This window comes from Cherax quadricarinatus, chromosome 8 (genome assembly GCF_038502225.1).
Source record: "Cherax quadricarinatus isolate ZL_2023a chromosome 8, ASM3850222v1, whole genome shotgun sequence".
NCBI classification, from domain to species: domain Eukaryota; kingdom Metazoa; phylum Arthropoda; class Malacostraca; order Decapoda; family Parastacidae; genus Cherax; species Cherax quadricarinatus.
In genome coordinates, this window is record NC_091299.1 from 15,927,968 (window position 1) to 15,947,316 (window position 19,349).

Below are 19,349 nucleotides of genomic sequence, written 5' to 3' on the forward strand. Positions count from 1 at the left end.
GTATGGAAGAGAGTAAGGTACCGACTGGCAGAGAGCAAGCATAGTTCCTTTGTATAAAGGCAAAGGGAACAAGAGTGTAAAAATTATAGGGGTCAAATGCCTGTTGAGTATACCTGGTAAAGTGTAAGGTAGAGTTATTATTTAAAGAAATGAGAGTAAGATGGAGAACCGGATCGAAGATGAACAAGTAGGCTTTAGGAAGGGTAGGGGGTGTGTAGACCAGGTGTTTACAGTGAAACATAAAACAATATTTAGATGAGGGTAAAGAGGTTTTTGTTGCATTTATGTATTTGGAAAAGGCATATGATAGGGTACATAGGGGGCAATACGGCAGATGTTTCAAATGTATGTAATAGGAAGTATGTTATTGAAAGCAGTGAAGAATTTTTACAAAGATAGTGAGGCTCAGGTTAGAGTATGGAGAAGTGAGGGAGATTATTTCCCAGTAAAAGTAGGCCTTAAACAGGGATATGTGATGTCACCATGGTTGTTCAATATATTTATAGATGAGACTGTCAGAGAACTGAATGCTCGGGTGTTGGCAAGAGGTGTGGGATTAAAAGATAAAGAATCTTACACAAAGTGGGAGTTGTCACAGTTGCTTTTTGCAGATGACACTGCTTTTGGGAGATTCTGAAGAGAAATTGGAGAAGTTTGGTAGGGTATGTAAAAGAAGGAAATTAAAAGTGAACATCGGAAAGGGTAAGGTGATGAAGATAAAAAATTAGGTAATGAAAGACTGGATATCAGATTGGAGGGAGGAAGTGAATGTATTCATATATCTGGGAGTGGACTTGTCAGCAGATGGGTCTATGAAAGACATGGTGGATGAGGGGGAAAAAATGAGTGGTGTACTGAGGAGACAAAGAACATTACCCATGAAAGCAAAGAGGGGAATGTATGACAGTATAGTTATACCAATGCTCTTATATGAGTGTGAAGCATGGGTGGATGCTGCAACAAGGAGAAGGCTAGAGGCAGTGGAGATGTGTCTGAGGGCAATGTGCAGCGTGAATATAATATAGAGAATTCATAGTTGGAAATTAGGAGGTGTGGGCTTACTAAAATTCTAAAATTATTATACATAGGGTTGAGAAGGGAGTGTTGAGGTGGTTCGGACATTTAGAGAGGATGAATGAAATAGAATGACTTGGATAGCGTATAAATCCAGAGTGGAAGGAAGGCGGGGTAGGGGTCAACTTAGGAAAGGTTGGAGGGAGGATGTAAAGGAGGTTTTGTGTGTGAGGGGCCTGGACTTCCAGCAAGCATGCATGAGCATGTTAGATAGGAGCATGTGGAGACACATGGTTCTTATGACTTGATGTGCTGTTGCAGTTTGAGCAAAGTAACATGAAGGGATTCAGGGAAACAGGCAGGCTGGACTCGAGTCCTTGATGTGGGAAGTACAGTGCCTGTGCTCTGAAGGAGGGGTGTTGATATTGCAGGTTTTAACTGTAGTGCTTCTTCTTTTTCGAGTCACCCCTGCCTCGGTGGGAAATGGCCAATGTGTTAATAATAATATTTTTTATTAACTATTATTATTACTATTATTATAAACAGGGAAAGAGCTAAATGGGTTTTGTACAGTCTGTGGCATTAAAAACAAACTTATAATAGTAAAATTATTCTCTGGCAGGAGTCATGCTGTACATGGAAGAACAAGAACATGTGGGTTAGAATGAGTTACACAAATTAGAAAACTGAAACTGGCACAGAATGATCCAATTAAAATTTAATCATGCTTACAAAATTCCTCATTATTATTAATAAACTGACTAATGGAGTGAGGAAACAGGTGATCAGTAACAGTGATTCTAGTGGGCAGAGATGAGACTGTTTCACAGTGATGACACCAGTAACTGAAATTTTGTAAACAATGGACTTTTGTCCAAAATTAAATCAATGCAGGCTGGTCCAAGGCTATGTCCGCGTGCTCCGTGTTTTTCGTGTTTTCACGGTCTCTCTTACATGCTAGAACTTTAAACCGTGCCAGCGATCTTATAAGACACATCCCTCTAGCGCTTGGAACCAATCTTGGGGAGAAAATAGTATATACTAAGTCAAAAAAGGCGAATTAGTGTGCAATACCTAGCAGAGTATACTTATAAAGATCTTTTCTTTGTCAGAGGAAAGAAAGTCTCCCTGATAATATTGTGATACATAGTGTATACCCCAGTGGCACTGTAATATATAGATAATAAATGCTAAAGTGTCATTTAAAATAGGTGTAACTGTAACTGGAGTGATAGGCTTTAAGAGGCAGGTGCCAGCAGTCGCCGGAAACCTACCACACAGGTCAGCTGTTTTAATGATCTTCCTAGCCTGGTAGTGTACCTGCCTATAATCTAGTGATACCAGTGGAGAAAATTTTCCTTTTAAAATACGATAAGTTGCAAAATCTTGAGGAAATACGAAAAGTGAACAATTTTGTAAAAATACGACATCAGTGAACGTTTACAACAATACGACCATTTATCATCCAGAAACCTTTCCATTGTGTTGCCCTAACCAGTAACAAGATGGTACTTAGTGGGGTGGAGTGACCATCATTAGATTTTTCTTCATTTTTGAAATACTAGACGTATACAGTGGAAATTCATATAACCTGTAGTTAGTAGCAGTCGCAATATACACAACGAAAAGCAAATATTACTCCAGTAAAAGCAACTTTATTCCAGTAATCTTCACCAGCCAACTATAGTGATAACACAGCATTCGTTGTGGCGGAGAGGGAAAAAGTCTAGAAAAGCTAAATAAAGTGATCTATAAACCTTCAGGTTGTAAGTAAGGGTTGAGGTATCAACCGTTCGTCATAGTAGGAGCTGCCAGCAATCACCGGTTCTCCAACACGCAAGTTATACTTTTGTATCAATCTAATCACATATTACTTGGTTAAATAATTTCCCAGTAGTTCCTTCATGTGTTAGTCAAAAATCACTGACCGGATATGTTTAACCCTTTGAGGGTTTCAGACGTACTAGTACGGCTTACGACCCAGGGTTTTTGACGTACTAGTACGCCTAAATTCTAGCGCCCTCAAATCTAGTGGGAGAAAGCTGGTAGGCCTCCATATGAAAGAATGGGTCTATGTGGTCAGTGTGCATGGTACAAAAAAAATCCTGCAGCACACAGTGCATAATGAGAAAAAAAAAACTTTGTTTTTTTGGAATAAAACAGCGATTTTGCACTGTATTTTTGTATGATATTTATTGTTGTATTCTAGTTTTCTTGGTCTCATTTTATAGAATGGAAGGCATATCATAGAAATTGAGATGATTTTGACTGGTTTTGCAATGAAAAGTACCTTGAAATTGAGCTCAAAGTAGCAGAAATGTTCGATTTTTACCAAAGTTCAAAAGTAAACAAATCATGCCAAGCGTCCAATACACGTCAACCGGTGAGTCTAATATTCCTTTGCAAGTGCGCCAATATGATTCATACCATTTTTTACACTAATGCAGTAGTCTGCATAACAGTAAATCTTCTATTTTTTGTGAGAATAAAAATTCAAAGTGGAAAGCAAAAGAATGTAAGTGGGGCCTTGAGACGTGACTAATGAACAGAGGAAATGTCATTTTAGTGCCCAGAATGTATTTCTTGTTTGTTCTGGACCCTATTCGGAAATTGGCATCTTTTGAAATTTGTGTGAAATTGGCAAAATTGCTAAATTCTGACCACTGTACTGGATAGTTGAAATTGGTAAATGGGTGGTTTCTTGCACTCAATCAATAGAAAAAAATGGAGTTCTAGCGAAATATTCATGTTTTTTGTTGACTAGTACAGTGGAACTGGCCAAAAATGGGGCTCAAAGTGGGCAAAATCGCCGATCCGTAAACATCGCCGAGACGGCTAACTTCGCGAGAGTATAATTCCGTAAGTTTTCCATCAAATTTCATATTTTTGGTGTCATTATGATCGGGAAAAGATTCTCTTATCTTTTCATAAGAATTTTTTTTTTTTTTTAAATTTGGCCGACCCTGAGAACGAATCTCGGAGAGGGCCTGTCGACCCTCAAAGGGTTAAATAAGTGATCCACTGACCAGATTCGACTGGTTCGAACCTTTGACCAAACGGATTCATTGGACAATAAGGTATCCTCTGACTGGACTATAAACAGATGGAGTTTTAGGTGCCTTTTATCAAACACCCAAACAGTAACTACTAAGGCAGTAACTACTATCTGGAGGAGTTTACCTGGAGAGGGTTTGGGGGGTCAACACCCCCACAGCCAGGTCTGAGATCAGGCCTCATGGTGGATCAGGGTCTGATCAACCAGGCTGTTACTGCTGGCCACACGCAAGCTGACGTATGAACCACAGTCCGGTTGGTCAAGTACTGACTTTAGGTGCCTTGGCTGTCTTGAAGACAGCCAAGGGTTTATTGGTAATCCCCCTTATGTATGCTGGGAGGCAATTGAACAGTCTTGGGTCCCAGACACTTATTGTATTGTCTCTCAGTGTACTCGTGGCACCCCTGGAGTTTACCTGGAGAGAGTTCCGGAGGTCAACGTCCCCGTGGCCTGGTCTGTGACCAGGCCTCCTGGTGGATCAGAGCCTGATCAACCAGGCTGTTACTGCTGGCTGCACGCAATTCAACGTACAAGTCACAGCCCAGCTGGTCAGGTACAGACTTTAGGTGTATGTCCAGTGCCTGCTTGAAGACAGCCAGGGGTCTATTGGTAATCCCCCTTATGTATGCTGGGAGGCAGCTGAACAGTCTTGGGCCCCAGACACTTATTGTATTGTCTCTTAACGTGCTAGTGACACCCCTGCTTTTCATTGGGGGGATGTTGCACCATCTGCCGAGTGATTTTCGTGTGCAAGTTCGGTACAAGTCCCTCTAGGATTTTCCAGGTGTATATAATCATGTATCTCTCCCGCCTGTGTTCCAGGGAGTACAAGTTCAGGAAATTCAAGCGCTCCCAGTAATAAAGGTGTGTTATCTCCGTTATGCGCGCCGTGAAGGTTCTCTCTACATTTTCTAGGTCAGCAATTTCACCTGCCTTGAAAGGTGCTGTTAGTGTGCAGCAATATTCCAGCCTAGATAGAACAAGCGACCTAAAGAGTGTCATCGTGGGCTTGGCATCCCTAGTTTTGAAGGTTCTCATTATCCATCCTGTCATTTTTCTAGCAGATGCGATTGATACAATGTTATGGTCCTTGAAGGTGAGATCCTCCGACATGATCACTCCCAGGTCTTTGACGTTGGTTTTTCGCTCGATTTTGTGGAAGGAATTTGTTTTGTCCTCTGATGACGTTTAAATTTCCTCATGTTTACCATATCGGAGTAACTGAAATTTCTCATCGTTGAACTTCACATTTTCTACAGCCCACTGAAGGATTTGGTTGATGTCTGCCTGGAGCTTTGCAGTGTCTACAATGGAAGACACTGTCATGCAGATTTGGGTGTCATTTGCAAAGGAAAACATGGTGCTGTGGCTGACATCCTTGTCTATGTCAGATATGAGGATGAGAAACAAGATGGGAGCGAGTACTGGGCCTTGTGGAACAGAGCTTTTCACCGTAGCCGCCTCAGACATTACTCTGTTGACTACTACTCTTTGTGTTCTGTTTGTGAGGAAATTATAGATCCATCTACCAACTTTTCCTGTTATTCCTTTAGCATGCATTTTGTGCACTATTACACTATGGTCACACTTGTCGAAGGCTGTGGCAAAGTCTGTATATATAACATCTGCATTCTTTTTGTCTTCTAGTGCACCTAGGATCTTGTCGTAGTGATCCAGTAGCTGAGAGAGACAGGAGCAACCTGCTCTAAACCCATGTTGCCCTGGGTTGCGTAATTGATGGGAATCTAGATGGGTGGTGATCTTGCTTCTTAGGACCCTTTCAAAGATTTTTATGATATGGGATGTTAGTGCTGTCGGTCTGTAGTTCTTTGCTATTGCTTTACTGCCCCCTTTGTGGAGTGGGGCCATGTCTGTTGTTTTTAGTAACTGTGGGACGACCCCCCCCCCCTGCTTTTCATCGGGGGAATGTTGCATCTCCTGCCGAGTCTTTTGCTTTCATATGGAGTGATTTTTGTGTGCAGGTTTGGTACCAATCCCTCCAGGACCTTCCAAGTATATATTATCGTGTATCTCTCTCGCCTGCGTTCGAGGGAATACAGATCAAGGACCTTCAACCGTTCCCAGTAGTTTAGGTGCCTTATCGCACTTATGTGTGCCGTGAAAGTTCTTTGTACACTCTCCAGGTCTGCAATGTTGCCAGCCTTGAAGGGAGCCATTAGTATACAGCAGTATTCCAGCCTAGAGAGCACAAGCGATTTGAAGAGAATCATCATGGGCTTGGAGTCCCTAGTTTTGAAGGTTCTCATTATCCATCCTATCATTTTCCTAGCAAATGAGATAGATACATTGTTGTGGCCTTTGAAGGTGAGATCCTCTGACATTATCGCTCCCAGGTCTTTCACATTATTTTCCTGCTTTATTGTATGGTTAGAATTTGTGGTATACCCTGACACATTTTTCATTTCAAGTTTTCCATATCTGAGCAGTTGAAATTTCTCCTCGTTGAACTTCATATTGTTTTGAGTGGCCCATTCGAAGATCTGGTTGATGTCCGCTTGGAGTCTCGCATTGTCTTCGATGGAGGTCACTGCCATGGTGATCCAGGTGTCATCCACAAAGGAAGACACGGAGCTATGGCTTACATCTCTATGTCAGAAATGAGGATGAGGAATAGAATGGGACTGAGTACTGTGCCTTGTGGAACAGCTTTTTACCATGGCTGCCTGGGACTTTACTCTGTTTACTATTACTCTTTGTGTTCTATTTGTCAGGAAGCTGTATATCTATCTACCAACTTTTCCTGTTATTTCTTTATCCCGCATTTTGTGTGCTATTACACCATGGTCACACTTGTCAAAAGCTTTTGCTAAGTCTGTGTATACTACATCTGTATTTTGTTTATCCTCTACAGCATCCAGGACCTTGTCATAGTGGTCCAGTAGCTGGGACAGGCAGAAGCGATCTGCTCTAAACCCATGTTGTCCTGGGTTGTGTAACTGATGGGTATCTAAGTGGTTGGCTATCTTGCTTCTTAGAACCCTCTCAAAGATTTTTATGATATGGGATGTTAGTGCTATTGGTCTGTAGTTCTTGGCAATTGCTTTACTGCCACCTTTGTGGAGTGGGGCTATGTCTGTTGTTTTTAGTGTGTGTGGGATGACCCCTGTGTCCATTCTCCCTCTCCATAAAATGCTGAAGGTACACGATAGGGACTTCTTGCAGTTCTTGATGAACACAGAGTTCCACGAGTCTGGGTCTGGGGCAGAGTGCATGGGCATGTCATTAATTGCCTCTTCAAAATCTTGTGGAGTTATAATAATATCCGAGAGTTTTGGGATGACCAAATTTTGGGTTTCATTCATAAAGAATTCATTTGGATTGTCGACCCTTAGAGTGGGCAGTGGATCGCTGAACACTGAGTCATATTGGGACTTGAGTATCTCACTCACTTCTTGGCTATCATCTGTGTATGTCCCATCCTGCCTAAGCAGGGGCCCAATACTGGATGTTTTTTCCCTTAGATTTGGCATAAGATAATGAAGTATTTTGTGTTTTTTTCGATATTTGCAATTTCAATGACTAGTGCTTCCCTTCATATTTCAGATATACTGACCCCACTCAGCAGCTCTGTGACTCTTCACCTTCGTCTGTATAGGGAGCATCTCTCTCTTTCTAGTTTACATCTTCTCTTTCTTTTTGTTAATGGAATGTGTCTTGAGCTGATCTCAAGAGCCACAGAATTCATTTTTTCAAGGCAGATGTTCGGGTCCGTGTTGTTTAGGATATCTTCCCAGCTTGTTTCATTTAGGACATGGTTTACTTGGTCCCATTTTATGTTTTTGTTATTGAAATTGAATTTCGTGAAGAGACCTTCATGACTGCTCACATTTTGCTGGTCCAGAGTCCTGTGCATACATGTCTGTACTTCTGTTATGTTTTGATCTGAGTGAATTGTCCATGATACAGTTATATTATGTATCAGATCATCATTGTTAGTGAAGATGAGGTCCAGTGTATTTTCTAGTCTTGTAGGCTCAACTATTTGCTGGTTTAAGGTGAATTTGTTGCAGAGATTTAGTAGTTCGTGTGTGTGTGAATTTTCATCTGAGCTGCCTCCCGGAGCAATTTCTGCTAAAACATTGCTATACTCTTCCATTTTAGGTGTCTCAGGTTGAAATCTCCTAGTAGTAAGATGTTTGGGGCAGGAGCTGGGAGATTTTCCAGACAGTGGTCAATTTTCTCAAGCTGCTCCTGGAATTGCTGGGAAGTTGCATCTGGAGGTTTGTATACTATCACAGTGACAGGGTTTTGGTTTTCAATCTTTACCGCAAAACTTCAACTACATCATTTGAGGTGTTTAGTAGTTCTGTGCAAATGACCCGGCTCTGTGACATACAGGCCAACCTCCCCTTGTTGCCTGTTTAGTCTGTCTCATCGGAATAGATTATAACCTGGGATCCATATTTTGTTGTCATAATGATCCTTTATGTGGGTCTCTGTGAATGCTGCAAACATTGCATTTGACTCCATGAAGGAATTTTGTTGTTTTTTGACGGCTTTAGACCCTGCATGTTTGCAAAGACAAATGTCATTGTATTGGTGGAATTTAGGGGCGTTTTCTTTATTGACTCTAATACAGTATCTGTTGTTCTGAGGTAGACGCCAATATCCGTGCCTCTGCTCCAGAAGTGTTTTCAGGTGGTGTAGGATTATTGTCATTTCTTGCCAGTCTTTTTTTCCTTCTGACCCTAAAAAAAACCTCTGTCCCTGGAGAGGTTGTGGGTCCTCTCTCTTGTTTCCCATAGTCTGATTGGTCTGTGTCTTCTAGTCCCCTTTAGATGATATGCCTGGCAGTATGCATTGTAGCATTTTCTTTCATGGATTGATGAGTGACACATTTCTGGGTGAAATAAGTTGCAAGAAAGGAAGTTGCACTCTCCAGCTGTCATGTGGGTGTGGCATTTTTTGAGATGGTCAAAGGTGCATGTTCCACCTGTTTTACCAGATATACCGTGCCTGCAGACACCCAAGGGATAGTATTTACATAGATTGTACTTCTGTTTGCTAGGATTTATTGTAGCTGCATTCACTGCTGGTGCATTTATTTTAACTGTTTCCTCAATATCTTTTACCCCGTATGGACATCAGTGCTTCCACCAGGTTTTGCTGGTAGTGTGTCGACACTGTTCCATCTCCAGCAGTATCTCTATTTTGAACCTCTGTGGACTGAATAAGGTTGTCTTCAGTAGAGCCCCACTTTTCGGCGTTTTGCCTTATGGCGTTCCGCTAATATGGCAATCTCAAATTATGACCAAAACTTTCTATACGGCAAGTGGTCTTTCAAATACGGCGCGGGCCACCCATTTTGTTCACACTCTCCATGAGCACATCTCTCTATTATGTAATAATAATCACTCTTGGGCACATTAAATATCTAATTTTGCATCAATATAGACATTTTCATTAATCCATTTATATTTTCTTCAAAATTATATAAGCAACACATTACATAGCATATAAACATGCTGTTTATATGCTATGGAGGTGTGGTTGCCTGGTGGAAGGAAAACATTATGTAATACTAATAATAATCACTCTTGGGCACATTAACCCTTTCAGGGTCGACAGGCCCTCTCAGAGACTTGTTCTCAGGGTCGGCCAAATTTAAAAAAAAAAATTATTTTTTCTTGTGAAAATATAGAGACTTTTCCCGATCATAATGATACCAAAAGTATGAAATTTGATGGAAAACTTACGGAATTATGCTCTCGTGAAGTTAGCGGTCTCGATGATGTTTACGCATCGGCAATTTTGCCCACTTTGAGCCCTATTTTCTGCCAATTCCAGTATACTTGTCGCCAAAAATCATAACTATTTTGCTAGAACTCCATTTTTTCTATCGAATGAGTACAAGAAACCACCCATTTACCAATTTCAACTATCCAATACAGTGGTCAGAATTTAGCAATTTTGCCAATTTCAAACAAATTTCAAAAGATGCCAATTTCCGAATAGGGTCCAGAATAAACAAGAAAGACATTCCTGGCACTAAAATAGCATTTCCTCTGTTCATTAGTCATGTCCCCATGCCCCTCTTACATTCATTTGCTTTCCACTTTGAATTTTTCTCACAAAAAAATAGAAGATTTACAGTTATGCAGACTACTGCATTGATGTAGAAATGGTATAAATAATATCAGCGCACTTGTGAAAGAATATTAGACTCACCAGTTGACGTGTATTGGACGCATAGCATGATTTGTTTACTTTTGAACTTTGGTAAAAATCGAACATTTCTGCTACTTTGAGCTCAATTTCAAGGTACTTTTCTTTGTAAAACCAGTCAAAATCATCTCAATTTCTGTAATATGTCTTCCATTCTATAAAATGAGACCAGGAAAACTAGAATACAACAATAAATACCATACGAAAATATAGTGCAAAGTTGCTGTTTTAATCCAAAAACACGGTTTTTTTTCTCATTACGCACTGTGCGCTGCAGGATTTTTTTTATACTGCGCACACTGACCACATAGACCCATTCTTTCATATGTAGGCCTACCAGCTTTCTCTCACTAGATTTGAGGGCGCTAGAATTTAAGTGTACTAGTACGTCAAAAACCCTGGCTCGTAAGCCGTACTAGTATGGCTGAAACCATGAAAGGGTTAAATCAGGGAAGTGTTTTTGGGTATGCTCAAATGAGATCAATCTGTGGACTAAAATCACATTGGTATTAAAAGAGGATAGCATCAAAGCGGCCTTCATAGAAAACCTCGAAGCACTCTGTAACTGATGGGAAAATAAAATGTCTGGGTTGGATGGTGCTATTGTCCCTTGGTGCTGATGCTGTCCTGACCGAGAGTAACTGTATGACTGGAGGTGCTGGCCAGGTAGTCAGGAACTGTAAGGCTGGAGGTGCTGTCCTGGTAGACAGTTACTGTGAGGCTGGAGGTGCTGTCCTGGTAGATAGAAACTGCATGCATGGAGGAATGCATATTAGTGGCCTCAAGGGAGACAGGAGCCATAGTGGGGAAACAAGTGTAGTCAAGGACAAGATAGAACCAATATTACAAACTAGCAGTACTACTGGAGATAGCAAACAAGGAGACTCCACTAGTAATAGTGAAGATAAATTACCAGAAACAACTGGTGAGAGCTCCGTTGTTAGTACTAGCGAAGACAGAAATGAGACAGGAAAACATGCACCAACAGGGAATACAGTCACAAAAATCCAAGGCAAACAGAAACTAAGCCTGTGCAAATATTATGCGCTTGGTATCTGCAGGTATGGAATATCTGGAAAAACAGATGGGAAGTGCAACTTTGACCAACCTAGAAAATGCAGTGCCCATATGACAACAGGAAAATGCAACCTCCCTTCCTGTAAACTTTTTCACCCTGAAATGTGTCCCTATTCAGTACAGGAAAGACAGTGCTATAACTTATATTGCCAGGCACACCATCTAAAGGGGACAAAAAGATACAAAACATCCAGACCATGGGAAAACCCAGGTAGCCACAGCCACTCAAGAGAGAGGTTTTTTAATGCCAGGAAGGAAAAAAAAAAAACTGGCAGGAAGTGGCAGAAATCGTACACCAAATCCAGTCATTTCTGGAGTGGAATCACTGTCGATGGCTTCCACTCCAAACCAACAGATACAGATATTAGTGCCGGAAAAAAAAGTCCCCCCAGCACCACCAATCCGATGACATTCTTCTTTGCAAATATACAGGGTCTAAAACCAGCAATGAACAACAAAATATCTTTCATCCGTACACTGCTTGCAGAGGCAAATGCAATGTTTGCGGCTTTTACAGAGACCCACATAAAGGATCACTTGGACAACAAAATATGGATCCCAGGTTACAACCTATACAGATGTGACAGAGTGAACAGGAAAAACAGGGGGGTTGGCATGTATATCGCAGAGTCACTTACTTGCACAGAACTGCTAAATGCCTCAAATGATGTAGTTGAAGTTTTAGCAGTAAAGACCGAGAACCAAAATCTAGTCATTGTGGTAGTTTACAAGCCTCCGGATGCAACGTCCCAACAATTCCAGGAACAGCTGTTGAAAATTGACCACTGTCTGGAAAATCTTCCAGCTCCTGCCCCCAACATCATGCTCCTGGGGGATTTCAACTTAAGGCACCTAAAATGGAGGAATATAGCAAATAATGTTGTTGCAGTGATAACACCAGGAGGCAGCTCGGATGAGAACTTGCACACACACACACACGAGCTTTTAAATCTCTGCACAAAATTCACCTTAAACCAGCAAATAATAGAGCCTACTAGATTGGAGAATACACTGGACCTCATCTTCACTAACAATGATGATCTGATACGAAATGTCACCACATAAAAAACGATATACGTATTCAGATCACAACATAATCGAGATTCAGACATGTATGCACAGAGCCCCAGACCGACAAATTGTGATCAGTCACGAGGGAGCCTTCACCAAATTCAACTTCAATAACAAGAACATAAAGTGGCACCAAGTAAACCAAGTCCTATATGATATAAGCTAGGAAGATAGCCTAAGCAACACAGACCCCAACTTATGCCAAGAACAGATTAACTCTGTGGCACTCGATGTATGCTCAAGGCATAGTCCTTTAAGAAAAAGGAGGAGTAGATGTAAAATAAAGAGAGACAGGCACTCCCTTTACAGGCGACACTGGTCAGAGAAATAGCAAACATCAAACTAAAGCTAAAGGAATCTTATAGGAGTCAGGAATCACAGAAAGAACTAAAAGCCATAAATGAAATCGAAAGAAACCCAAAGTATTTATTTTCTTATGCATAATCAAAGTTGAGAACAACATCCAGTATTGGACCCCTACTTAAACAAGATTGGTCCTACACAGATGACAGCAAGGAAATGAGTAAACTACTCAAGTCCCAATATGACTCAGTTTTTAGCAAGCCGCTAACCAGACTGAGAGTTGAAGATTTAAATTAATTTTTTATGAGAGAGGCACAGAATTTGGTAAACACAAGCCTATCTGACGTTATCCTGATGCTAAATGACTTCGAACAGGTGATAAATGACATGCCCATGCACTCTGCCCCAGGGCCAGACTCGTGGAACTCCGTATTCATCAAGAACTGCAAGAAGCTCCTATCACATGCTTTTAACATCCTATGGAGAGGGAGCATGGACACTGGGGTCGTCCCACAGTTACTAAAAACAACAGACATAGCCCCACTCCACAAAGCGGGCAGTAAAGCAATAGCAAAGAACTACAGACCGATAGCGCTAACATCCCATATAATAAAACTCTTTGAAAGGGTCCTAAGAAGCAAGATCACCACACATCTAGATACCCATCAATTACACAACCCAGGGCAGCATGGGTTTAGAGCAGGTCGCTCCTGTCTATCCCAACTACTGGATCACTACAAGGTCCTGGACGCACTAGAAGACAAAAAGAATGCAGATGTAATATACACAAACTTTGCAAAAGCCTTCGACAAGTGTGACCATGGCGTAACAGCACACAAAATGGTAGATGGATATACAATTTCCTGACAAATAGAACACAGAGTAGTAATCAACAGAGTAGTCTGAGGCGGCTACGGTGAAAAGCTCTATTCTGCAAGGCACAGTACTCCCTCCCATCTTGTTCCTCATCCTCATATCTGACATACAGGGATGTAAGCCACAGCACCGTGTCTTCCTTTGCAGATGACACCCGAATTTGCATGACAGTGTCTTCCAATGCAGACACTGCAAGGCTCCAGGCAGATATCAACCAAATCTTTCAATGGGCTGCAGAAAACAATATGAAGTTCAACAATGAGAAATTTCAATTACTCCGATATGGTAAATGTGAGGAAATTAAAACTTCATCAGAGTATAAAACAAATTCCAACCACACAATAGAGCGAAAAACTAATGTCAAAGACCTGGGAGTGATCATGTTGGAGGATCTCACTTTCAAGGACCATAATGTTGTATCAATGGCATCTGCTAGAAAAATGACAGGATGGATAATGAGAACCTTTAGAACTAGGGATGCCAAACCCATGATGACACTCTTCAGGTCGCTTGTTCTATCTAGTCTAGAATATTGCTGCACACTAACAGCACCTTTGAAGGCAGGTGAAATTGCTGACCTAGAAAACGTAGAGAGAACCTTCACAGCACACATAACTGAGATAAAACACCTCAATTACTGGGAGCGCTTGAAGTTCCTCAACCTGTACTCCCCATCACGCAGGCGGGAGAGATACATGATTATATATACCTGGAAAATCCTAGAGGGATTAGTACCAAACTTGCACACGAAAATCACTCCCTATGAAAGCAAAAGACTTGGCAGACGATGCAACATCCCTCCATTGAAAAGCAGGGGTGTCACTAGCACGTTAAGACACAACATAATAAGTGTCAGGGGCCCAAGACTGTTCAACTGCCTCCCAGCATACATAAGGGGGATTACCAATAGACCCCTGGCTGTCTTCAAGAAGGCACTGGACAAGCACCTGAAGTCGGTACCTGACCAGCTGAGCTGTGGTTTGTACGTTGGATTGCGTGCAGCCAGCAGTAACAGCCTGGTTGATCAGGCCCTGATCCACCATGAGGCCTGGTCACAGACTGGGCTGTGGGGGCGTTGACCCCTGGAACTCTCTCCAGGTAAATGGTTAACCAATATGTTTTGATATATTTATAGAGTTATATCAAGCCTGGAGAGTCATGTTTAATCTGAGAATTGGTGAGGGCACTCAAATTTCCTACATAATCACCATATGCAGCTTAACAATAACAAAGAATATCCTAAAATTATAAAACCTTAAAATTACAAACACAATCCTAAAATTACAAACAAAATCCTAAAATTTTAAAGAAAACCCTAGGATACAAAAAAAAAAAATCTAAAATTACAAAAAATACTAAAATTACAAATAATATCTTAAAATTACAAACAATATCCTAAAATTACAAACAATATCTTAAAATTACAATGTCTTAAAATTACAATGTCTTAAAACCTTGAACGATGAATCAAAAATAATATTGTACTGGAACTGAATATAATTTTATATTGTCCTCACACTATCATGCATCAGATAAGTTTGTTTGATCCAAGGAAGGGGAGGACAATTCCAATTCCTTGGATCAAGAGCCTCTCTCCTGCATACAGGAAATTTATGTGGCACTCCCTGGTCCTGTCACTGTTGTGTTGCTTCAGTGATGTCTGTTGTCACTTGTGTTCAGTGATGTCTGTTGTCACTTGTGTTCAGTGATGGCTGTTGTCACTTGTGTTCAGTGATGGCTGTTGTCACTGTTGTGTTCGTTCAGTGATGACTGTTGTCACTTGTATTAGTTCAGTGATGGCTGTTGTCACTGTTGTGTTAGTTCATTATAATTATAATCATGGGGAGCGTTAAACCCGTAGGATTATACAGCGTGTGGGGGGGATGGATGGAATTCAGGCGCAATTCAGGGAACCGGAGTACAGATCCAATTCTCTAGATCAAGAACCCCTCACCAGCATCAAGGAACCTCCCTTGAAGGGTTGTGTTAGTTCAGTGATGACTTTTTTCTTTCTTGGGTTTATCAGGACCACTGACAGCATTAGCCATATCTAGCCCAACTTCTCGATGGCACAAGGAAGATTTGTTGCCCAAAGCTGGTTGATAAAAGAAAAAGGAACAGAAGTTCCTTTGTAAACAGAAACTTGAAGTTTCCAATTAGATCCGGTGGATCCCCTTGCCAAGCCTCAGCAGAGAGGGATGCCTACACTCCTACCCGAGTTCAGTAACCGGCTTCCGACTAGTAAGTTTATTCAGGTATACACAAATACAGTTACATAAATTATCATACATAGCAGCATATGTGTAAAGTACCTAGGATAACCCAAAAAAGTCAGACAGTGACTTATTTCCATCGGGGTCCTTTAAACATTGTCAGGAGTGGGATTCGAACCCACGCCCTCAGAGAGGACCAGAATGCCCATGACCCTTCTATCTGAAGAAGTTACCTTGAGTCTGGCGTCTTAGACCACTCAGTCATCCTGACCGATAAAGAGTTTTCCGCAGAGCGGAATATGGAGCTGGCTAAAAGTAAACCGATGAACAGGTGCCCCTCCTGTAGAGTGCCCGGCGGCCAAAATAGATGAGGACAAGCGTCTCAGAGAGAACGGAGAATTTTTATCACCGATATATGAGTGGGAGGGGCTGGGTTTGATTTGTGTCATTGGGTACGGGAGTAAATTCTTGGGTAGAGGTCATTTTGATAAGGACCTACCTTGTATGGGCCATTAGGCCTTCTGCAGTGTTCTTCCATTCTTATACTCAGGCGAGAGAGACGTCCATACCCGACGAAGGCTGGCACAGACGTCCCCAGTTGCATCCAGTGGATCCCTGGCTGGTTGTTGTTATTGTTGGGTTTTATAGGGCCACTGATAGCGCACACCGTATCGAGCCCTTCCTACCAGTCAGGTTCCCTTCTTGTTGTTAGTGTTATTAAGGGATCAATACAGCGTGAGCCGTCATCCCGTCTCCCAGAGATGATGTTTCTGCGATAAGATAAGATTTCGTTCGGATTTTTAACCCCGGAGGGTTAGCCACTCAGGATAACCCAAGAAAGTCAGTGCGTCATTGAGGACTGTCTAACTTATTTCCATTGGGGTCCTCAATCTTGTCCCCCAGGATGCGACCCACACCAGTCGACTAACACCCAGGTACCTATTTGCTGCTAGGTGAACAGGACAATAGTGTAAGGAAACGTGTCGAAATGTTTCCACCCGCCGGGAATCGAACCCTGGCCCTACGTGTGTCTAGGTTGTTAGGTAAGACACATATGCAACAGTTAGGTATCTTTATTTCGAAACGTTCCGCCTACACAGTAGGCTTCTTCAGTCGAGTACAGAAAAGTTGATAGAAGCAGAAGAGACTTGAAGACGATGTAATCAGTCCATCACCCTTAAAGTTTTGAGGTGGTGAGTCCCTCAGTCTGGAGAAGAGCATTGTTCCAAAGTTTGAAACAATATGGAGTTGAAGTGACAGGATGGAGCCTTATATAGCTCCAGGAGGTGAGACGTAGGTCACTAGTAGAACGCAGATGTTGGGAGGTCAGGTCCCTCTCAAATCCAGCCGTTCTCACTAGTAGAGGTAGTCGAAGTTGATTTCAGGTCTGTACCAATTTACCCTTGTGTTGCAGTGTCTGACAGATTGAACATTAAAATGGTATAAAATATCTGTCGGTGGCCCGGTGGTCTGGTGGCTAAAGCTCCCGCTTCACACACGGAGGGCCCGGGTTCGATTCCCGGCGGGTGGAAATTCCGACACGTTTCCTTACACCTATTGTCCTGTTCACCTAGCAGCAAATAGGTACCTGGGTGTTAGTCGACTGGTGTGGGTCGCATCCTGGGGGACAAGATTAAGGACCCCAATGGAAATAAGTTAGACAGTCCTCGATGACGCACTGACTTTCTTGGGTTATCCTGGGTGGCTAACCCTCCGGGGTTAAAAATCCGAACAAAATCTTATCTTATCTTTATACCATTTTAATGTTCAATCTGTCAGACACTGCAACACAAGGGTATCTTGGTACAGACCTGAAATCAACTTCGACTACCTCTACTAGTGAGAACGGCTGGATTTGAGAGGGACCTGACCTCCCAACATCTGCGTTCTACTAGTGACCTACGTCTCACCTCCTGGCGCTATATAAAGCTCCATCCTGTCACTTCAACTCCATATTGTTTCAAACTTTGGAACAATGCTGTTCTCCAGACTGAGGGACTGACCACCTCAAAACTTTAAGGGTGATGGACTGATTACATCGTCTTCAAGTCTCTTCTGCTTCTATCAACTTTTCTGTACTCGACTGAAGAAGCCTACTGTGTAGGCGGAACGTTTCGAAATAAAGATACCTAACTGTTGCATATGTGTCTTACCTAACAATCTGTCGGTATTTTATACCATTTTAATGTTCAGTGTGTCTAGGTTACTGGCCGTCTTCTTGTCATCAGTGTTGAGGTTGGGAGACAACTCTCTCCCATCTTCGCATTGGCCACACTCATCTTACTCATGGGTATCTCATGGAGAGGTGCCCTGTTCCTCTCTGTGAGAATTGTCAGGTTCCAGTATCTGTTAGCCACATTCTGTTAGATTGCCCACTCTATCAACGAGCACGCAGAATTTCCTCCAACGTCGTCTCCGCTCTGCTGCTCTCTCTTTACCTTCCCTTCTTGCTGGCGGACCCTCCTTTACTCCGGACTCTCTCACTGACTTTTTGACAACAACTGATTTACTCCACAAACTCTGATGATGTTGCCTTTAGCACTCCCCACAGCCCTTTCTACCTCAATCTTTTGCTACCCTCTACCTATGTCCTATCCACTACCCCGCTGTCCTCCATCACCTACTAATCATCCTCTTCCTTTTGTTACCCGATACTCTATGATAAAGTTGATATGTTAGCCAAGAAGAGTACCCAGATGGAGAATGTAGAATATAACTTTGGTATAACTGTGTCTAGCATTAGGAATAATATTAGGAGAGAAGTAAATAATGGAAATGATTGTTATAGGAATGCAGTTAGAAGCCTGAGTAGATCTATAACCCACTATGATAACATGAACGCAGATAAGTATGTTTATGGAGCAACGTGCAATGTGAACAGACTGACTGATGTTGTAGTGGCCAGGCTTAGGCTTGGTTACAAGTACTTCTGGCAGTTTGGGAGACACACAGATGATGATCAAACTAAATGTAAATTATGTGATCAGGCATATGGTCACTCTCTTGAACACTATGTGCTTAATTGTCCACTTATTGAGGAATACAGAGACAGACAGTATAATAACCTATGTGACATGTCAAGATATCTTATTAATGAAAATAAGATACCAGATATACTAAGCAAATTTTCTAAATTTGCTTGTAACAGATAAGTGAACTATAGATATGTAGATATAAATCCATATGTATTCCCGTTAACCCTTTGGGGCCTAGTTCCTGGGCCTTTTGTGTATCCATATGCTCTTGCGCTACCGTCCACAGGATGGATATGGGGTGCACAATAAACTAGCCACTTCGGTGGCAAAATCTAAAATCTAATCCCTATACTCTCGCTTCCTTCCCTGCCCTGCAGCGCTGTATGGCCCTTGTGATTTAGCGCTTCTTTTTTATTATAATAATAATGTCCAATTCTTCCACAACTCGATTGTCAAACCAGTACTTACCTCTGTCCCTTCTAAATTCAAATACATCCAAGTTGAACCCATTGCTGCGAATTCTCTTTGTGTTCAATATCTTCAGCACGTTATTTTTTTTTTTACACAGGGTTTGACAAG

General features: G+C 41.8%; 1 long non-coding RNA gene and 1 other non-coding gene across 2 annotated transcripts; both read right to left on the reverse strand.

The window, feature by feature from the left end:
- Positions 1–952: 952 nt before the first annotated feature.
- LOC138852404 (uncharacterized) lies at positions 953–16,484 on the reverse strand. Its single transcript, XR_011391728.1, has 3 exons — positions 16,295–16,484; positions 11,971–12,184; positions 953–2,033 (listed from the first exon to the last, which is right to left on the reverse strand). It is a non-coding gene; the product is annotated as an uncharacterized lncRNA (long non-coding RNA).
- On the reverse strand, positions 15,953–16,066 carry TRNAL-CAA (transfer RNA leucine (anticodon CAA)). Its single transcript has 2 exons — positions 16,029–16,066; positions 15,953–15,997 (listed from the first exon to the last, which is right to left on the reverse strand). It is a non-coding gene; the product is annotated as a tRNA-Leu (tRNA).
- Positions 16,485–19,349: the final 2,865 nt, after the last annotated feature.